Source organism: Mus pahari, chromosome 13 (genome assembly GCF_900095145.1).
Source record: "Mus pahari chromosome 13, PAHARI_EIJ_v1.1, whole genome shotgun sequence".
NCBI classification, from domain to species: domain Eukaryota; kingdom Metazoa; phylum Chordata; class Mammalia; order Rodentia; family Muridae; genus Mus; species Mus pahari.
The window spans coordinates 26,275,741-26,283,348 of NC_034602.1; the positions used below are offsets into that span (position 1 = coordinate 26,275,741).

The window sequence follows — 7,608 nt, forward strand, 5'->3', positions numbered from 1 at the left end:
TGAGTTCCAGGACAGCCAGGGCTACACAGAGAAACCCTGTCTCGAAAAACAAAAACAAAAACTATCTGTAGAAGGCTATAGTCATCTGCATAGATACTCATCAATACACAGTGTTTAACTGCCAGGCCTAGGGGCACATGCCAACAACCCCACTACTCAGGAGGCAGAGGCAGGCAGATCTCTGAACTTGAGACCAGCCTGGTCTTTGTAGTGATTTCCACAGAAGGCTCCACAGAGAGATCTTATCTCAAAAAACAAGAAATCTTAAAAAAAAATTGATAAGACCCGGACATGTATCCAAAAACAGACCTGACATCAACTAGAAAATCAAGGTGCTTTGTCCACCCTTTTCAAGACATGGACCTTAAACACCACCCGTTCACTGCCATATCCCAGAGGAGATACCTGACACGGAATAATTACTCAGTTGGTTTGTTTTTAAATGTATTTGTGTGTGCACGTGGAAGGCACAGGACAATTTTCAGTGTCATTCTCAGGAACGTTATCTGCCTCCTTTGAGACAGAGTCTCTCATGAGTCTAAAGCTCATCAATAAGGCTAGACAGGAAGCCAGCAAAGTCCAAGGATCTTCATCTCTGCCTGTCCTATGCAGCAGGGATGGCACAGGCTTGTTTTTGTTTTCTCACTTAAGACAGGGTTTATGTAGCTCTGGCTGTCCTGAAACACACAACATAGACCAGGATGGACTCAAACTCAGAGATTCACCTGACTCTGCCTCCCAAGTGCTGGGACTAAAAGCATGTGCAGCCATTAACCAGCAGTATATAGACATTTTAAACACATTTACCTTTCTTCTCTTGAAGGAAGATAGTGGAAAATGCAACTCCTTTCCTTTACACACTGAGACCTGCCTACCCAGACAAGCACAAGTGCCAAACTAATCCAGCTCCTTTGGCTGCTTCTTGAGATTCTCCAAGGGTTGTTATGGGCAACGTGTTCAATTCACCACACAACCCCATGAGCTAAGCAGAGCCACCATCTCTCCCATTACAGAGCCTCATACCACACTTGAGGAGGTCGAAAGTGACACGCCTAATATAAGATGCTACAGAAGACCCAAGCCCAGAGGGCGCACTGTGCTGGTAGTTGGCTGCTTGCTGAGATGCCCCGTCCAGGTACTCTGTGGTACTAGAGGATGAAGGAAATATCCCGTCTGTAGTACTAGAGGATGAAGCTCATTGCTAGAGTGCCTGCCTAGCGTGCGTGATGCCTACGGTACACTGCCGAGGGGGACACAAGACACAGGATGATTCTTAAAGCTTCTCCTAACCTAAACAAGAGAAGAGAAATATTTTTGTTTGCTTATTTGTTTTGCCTGAGACAGGGTTTCTCTGAGCAGCTTTGGCTATCCTGGAACTCACTTGTAGACCAGGATGGCCTCAAATTCAGAGATCCGCCTGCCTCTGCCTCCCGAATGCTGGATTAAAGGCGTGCGCCATTATCACAGACTGAGAAGAGAAATTTTTAAAGAAACTGTCTCCAATTTAAAGACTAAAAACTATAGACATCAGAGTGCTACCTAGCTCAATAGCCTGGTCTGCTCCAAAACTTGAGATCCTACATTAGCCTCGTGAGTGCCGAGTTTGCAGATATGAATTACCACACCTGCTTTAAGCTAAACATTTTTTAATGAAAAGATAAAAGGCAGGCTGGTGAGATGGCTCAGTGGGTAAAAGCACTGACTGCTCTTCTGAAGGTCCTGAGTTCAAATCCCAGCAATCATGTGGTGGCTCACAGCCACCCGTAATGAGATCTAACGCCCTCTTCTGGTGTGTCTGAAGACAGCTACAGTGTACTTACTTATAATAATAAATAAATCTTTGGAATTGAGCGACCCAAAGTCCTAAGTTCAATTTCCAACAACCATCTGTATAGCTACAGTGTACTCATATACATTAAATAAATAAATAAATAAATATTAAAAAGAGAAAACAGAAAAGTTAAAAGGCAGTGGTGCCGCATACCTTTAATCCTAGCACTCAGGAGGCAGAGGCAGGTGGATCTCCAAGACTGATGCCAGCCTGGTCTACAGAGAAAATTACAGGACAGCCAGGGCCACACAGCAAAACCTTGTCTTGAAAACAAAAACAAAAACAAAAAGCAACAACAACAACAACAAAAAAGGTTTTCAAAATCCTTGGGCCAGGGGACTGGAGCTGTGGTTCAACAGTTCAGAGCACTTGCTGCTCTCCCAGAGGACCTGGGTTCAGGTCCCAGCACCTGCAAAGCTGGCTCACAATCATCCAGAACACCAGTCCCAAGAGACACAACACTTTCTTCTGGATGTCACTGGCACTGAACACATGTGGTACAAGACAGAAAGCAGGCAAATAAGTAAATGTAAAGACAAAGTTTAAGAAATATTTACTTTTTAATTGGTGTGATGGCACACACCTTTAGCCTCAATACTTGGAAGGCAGAACCCTACATATGTAGACCAGCCTGGTCTACACAGCAGATTCTAGACTAGTCAGAGCTCTATAGCGTGACCCTGTCTCACAAACAAAAACAAAATTGCCTAAATTGAGGGCTGAAGAGATGGCTCTGGTTATGAGCACATGCTGCTCTTGCAGAGGACCTGGATTCCAGCACCTACATCGGATAGCTCCTGCCCATCTATAATCCAGCTCCAGGATATCTGATACCCTCTGGCCTCTGAGGGCACCAGCAGGCTTGTGGTGTGCATTAACTTGGGCAGGCAGGCATGCAAGCAGTCAGCACACAGGCATATATACCAACTCTTTTTTTTTTTTTTTTTTTTTTTTTTTGGTTTTTCGAGACAGGGTTTCTCTGTGTAGCCCTGGCTATCCTGGAACTCACTTTGTAGACCAAGCTGGCCTCGAACTCAGAAATCCACCTGCCTCTGCCTCCTGACTGTTGGGATTAAAGGCGTGCGCCACGACGCCCGGCCTACCAACTCTTAAAAAAGGAGTAAGAGGGATTAGAGAGATGGCTCAGCGGTTAAAAGCACTGACTATTCTTCCAAAGGTCCTGAGTTCAAATCGAGCAACCACATGGTGGCTCACAACCATCTGTAATGAGATCTGATGCCCTCTTCTGGTGTGTCTGAGGAAGGCTACAGTGTACTTATATATAATAATCAATCTTGGGGCTGGAGCAAGTGGGGCAGAGTAAGCAGAGGTCCTGAGTTCAATTCCCAGCAACCACATGATGGCTCACAATCATCTGTACAACTACAGTGTGCTCATATACATAAAATAAATAAAAATAGATCTTTAAAAAAAAAAAAAAAGGGGATAAGAACTGCCTAAACTGCTAAACTCACAGCAGTGGTTCTAGCACTTAGGAAGCTGAAGCTAAGAGAACCTAGGGTTCAAGACCAGCCTGCGCTAGTTAGAGAGACCTGATTTCAAAAACCATATAATGAAAGGGAAGAGAAGGAGGAAGAGGAAGAGGAAAAGGAGGAGGAGGAGGAGGAGGAGGAGGAGGAGGAGGAGGAGGAAGAAGAAGAAGAGGAGGAAAAAGCCTAAATTATCCAAGAGAGATTCACTGGAACTCACGGCAAAAGCAGAGATTCTCCACTTAGAAACTGTACTGAGGGGGCTGGAGCAATGGGTCAGCACCCAGAGCACTTACTGCTCTTGCAAAGTACCTGGGTTCAGTTCCCAGCACTAACGTGGTGCCCAACAGCCACATATAATTCTAGTTTCAAAAGATTCGAGGCTGTTTCAGGCCTCTGCAGTCACCTTCATACAAATGGTACTCATACATACACACTGCACATACACATAAAATATAAAAATCTAAAAATAAATATCTTTAAATAAGACAGTGTTGAGAGCCAGGCAGTGGTGGCAGATGCCTTTAATCCCAGCACTTGGGAGGCAGAGGCAGGCGGATTTCTGAGTTCGAGGCCAGCCTGGTCCACAGAGTGAGTTCCAGGACAGCCAGGGCCACACAGAGAAACCCTGTCTCAAAAAAAAACAAAAAACAAAAAAACAAACAAAAAAAGACACTGTTGAGACTACTTTATTCCTTTTAGAGTTAAAAATCTTCCTTCCTCCTCTAGCTACTAGTTATTTCTGAAGCACTTCAGATTTTAGGCCAGTTGTCTATGTATGTGGGCATTAATAGAAAATAATTGTAGACAATACATAGACAAATGCTATTTGATGGCAAAAAGTAGGAAATACTCAGTTTTAACTTGGTTTGGATTCCTTTTCCTAGTTACTACAATACACACAAAGTGCAGGAAAAGACACTGTAAGGATGGGTCACAGAGATGGCCAAGTAAACTGCTCACCTTTGAAGACTTTTGACCTCAACTCAATCCTGGAGACTCACAAGTGAGGGAGAAAACCAACCACTAAAAGTTGCCCCAACTTCTACATACCCACAACTGTAAACACAGGCTCACATTCACATACACCATATGTACACGCAAATATCAATAAAAGAGCCTGTAAAATGCAAGTTTACCTCCCTGTGGGAAGGTGCACACCTTTAACTGCAGCACCTGAGCAAGCAGGACTGTGAACTCACGACCAACCTGGGGTACACAGGTACTCTAAAGAAAACCCAGTTTATGGAAACACACAGCCTTCTTGGGTCTCGGCCACCTTCTTCCCTTTATCCCCTGCCCACCAGAGGAACTTGGATGTTCTCAAAAGCTAATCTGTAAGTTTCTTCCTAAATTTTATTTTCTCCATGATGTCACCTTTCCTTGAAGCCTCTCTGCTGGGTAAACCCCAAATCTGTTCCCTCTCGCTGGGGCAGTAGCTTGGTAAAACGTGCACGCCTAACATCAAAGATCCACAGCTCTACAGTTCATAGTGCATTGTCTTCCACAGGACCAGAGCTAGGTTCCCAGAAACCACATCAAGGACATAGTCTCCTATAACTCCAGCTCCAGAGGATCCAATTCCTCCTCTGGCCTCTGAGGGATCCATGTATATGTGCACAGACACACACATAAGCAGAGGCAGGCTGATGAGGAGTTAGGATAACTCCTAAGATTGCATAGAGAGTTCTAGACCAGTCTGGGTTATATGAGAACTAGCCTTAAATTCCCCCCAAAGAAGCATGCATTAACAGTGTTGCCTGGGTGATAAGCTCAACAATAACTCATTTGCATGCTGTTCTTTAGTGATTGTGGTGTCTCAGCTGTTATTTCAGGGGAAAGCACTAGGTTCGAAGATAAAAGGCCCAGCATTTGAACACCAGCCAAACAAAACACAAGCAAACAAACTAACAGGGCTGGTGAGATGGCTCAGCGATTAAGAGCACTGACTGAGTCGGGCATGGTGGCACACGCCTTTAATCCCAGAACTTGGGAGGCAGAGGCAGGTGGATTTCTGAGTTTGAGGCCAGCCTGGTCTACAGAGTGAGTTTCAGGACAGCCAGGGCTACACAGAGAAACCCTTTCTTGGAAAAAGAAAAAAGAAAAAAGGAAAAAAAAAAAAAAAGAAAAGAAAAGAAAGAAAAGAAAGAGAGAGAGAGAGAGCAAGTAACATGTTCATAAAATTCAACTTAAACCTTCTCAATGCTTATAACCAAGCTACTGGAGAAGAATATCAAGTCATTTTCTAGTTTAAGTTTTGAGCAAAAAATTAACCCATTGACTTAAGAATGACTCTTACCCTGAGTTCGAGGCCAACCTGGTCTACAAAGTGAGTTCTAGGACAGCCAGGGCTATACAGAGAAACCCTGTCTTGAAAAACCACAAAAAAAAAAAAAAAGACTCTTACCCTCTTACCTGGCAGGAGAGGTGGCTCTTCCAGAGGATCTGGGTTCCATTCCCAGCACCCACATGGAGGCTGTCTATAACTGTCTATAACTCCTGTTCCAGGGGATCTGACGCCCTCTTCTGGCCTCTCCAGCTACCAGGCACACATATGGTACACAGACATATATATGCAAGCGAAACACTCAAATACATAAAATAAAATATAAAGCCAGGCTATGGTTGCACACACCTCCTAAGTGTCCCAGCACTCAGGAGACAGATGGACCTCTGCAACTTCCAAGGCCAGTTTAGTGTACAGAATAAGTTCCAAGACAACCACAGCTATACAAAAGATAAAAAAATAAAATTTAAAAATAAATCTTAAATCACTCTTGCCATGTGTACAAATATGTATTATATTATTTAGGGAATGGATTTATTTCAGATGTTATAAAATGAGTGACATTTGTACAAAATATGAAGTAAAATTATTCTACTAATAGATGATGTTCATAAAACAAGCCTACCACCCCAATACCAGGGAAACACAAATTTCTATGCCAGTTGGGGCTACACAGTCCAATAACAGGCTATACAGGAAGACCCTGTCTCAAAACAAACCAAGTTTGTTTAAAAAAAAAAGGAGTGTGAAGAAAAAAGGAGAAGGAAGAGATAATATTTTTGAGCTGAGATTAAACTGACCTTTCACCTGTGTTAAATGCAAAGCTCTGTAGGGAGTAGTTCAACCTTCTGGTGTCTACAGCAAGAGCCAGTGTCCCTCCCTACTTTGACTCCACTCACTAGCTGCAGGGTCTGGAATGTCTTCAGTTTAAATGAACTTTCCTGGGCCTGTTCTTTTCATGCAAGATGACCAAGCTAAAGTAATCCCGAGAACCCAGGGTGGAAAGGACAACCTCCCTCCTTTCCTCTTTGCTTCAGTATACACTACAGACAGGTGACAAACCAGGGTACAGGGCTCAAGCTAATGCCTTCAATAGGTGCTCAAGGGCATTTACGGCAATTTAGGAATATTATACACAACAAAAAAAGACACAAAGGTTCTCTTCAGCGTGTCATTGGGTAATTGAACTCCTACCCTACCAAAAAAATCAAAAACTAGACAAAAGCCAGAAAAGGAGGAATATCACCACCACCCCACACCTCATTAGAATGAATATATTTTACCATGCCGCCCCAAATCTCATAATGCCAACATGTCTCTCATCATTCAGCATTTCCTCAAAACAATAGTTTTGGGAGCAAAACTTGATAGCAGTAAAGCAAGAAGAAAAAAGAAAAAAAAGGAAAAACAAACAAAGAAAGCAGATCAGAAAAGCTCCATGCCCCAATAATCCCTTCTCTTGAACAGGAATGTACAGAGACGCTGTTAACAGCAGTGGGCACTGCCATGCTTGTGCCAAGAAACAAGACTCACGAGAATGATCAGGCCCTGAGTTCACAGCACTCCTCCACCTTGAGAAAAGGGCTTTCTTTTCCAAAGATTCAGATTCTACAGTCAGTCCCTCCATAGGGACATTCAGACACTGTAGCCAATTCTTCCATGAGGGAATTTGGAGAAGAGGCCTCTTCTTGAGGGACAGAAAAAGAAGAATCATTTACTATGCTCTCCCTAGATCAGGAGTGGTGGCTCACACCAGTGATTCCAACACTCAGGAAGAAGCCAAGGCAAGAAGGCTGCAGAGGCCAGGCTGGGATACTCAGTGAGTGTTAGGCAGCTAGGGATACATAGCTAGACCCTGTCTCAAAGGAAAAAACCGCTCATCAAGATCTCAACACAGCCGGGCGGTGGTGGCACACGCCTTTAATCCCAGCACTTGGGAGGCAGAGGCAGGTGGATTTCTGAGTTCGAGGCCAGCCTGGTCTACAAAGTGAGTTCCAGGA

The 7,608-nt window shown here is 43.8% G+C and overlaps 1 protein-coding gene across 6 annotated transcripts in view; it reads right to left on the reverse strand.

The window, feature by feature from the left end:
• Prr14l (proline rich 14 like) overlaps positions 1 to 7,608 on the reverse strand; it is a 72,192-nt gene that overhangs the window by 62,494 nt on the left and 2,090 nt on the right. The window lies entirely within an intron of this gene.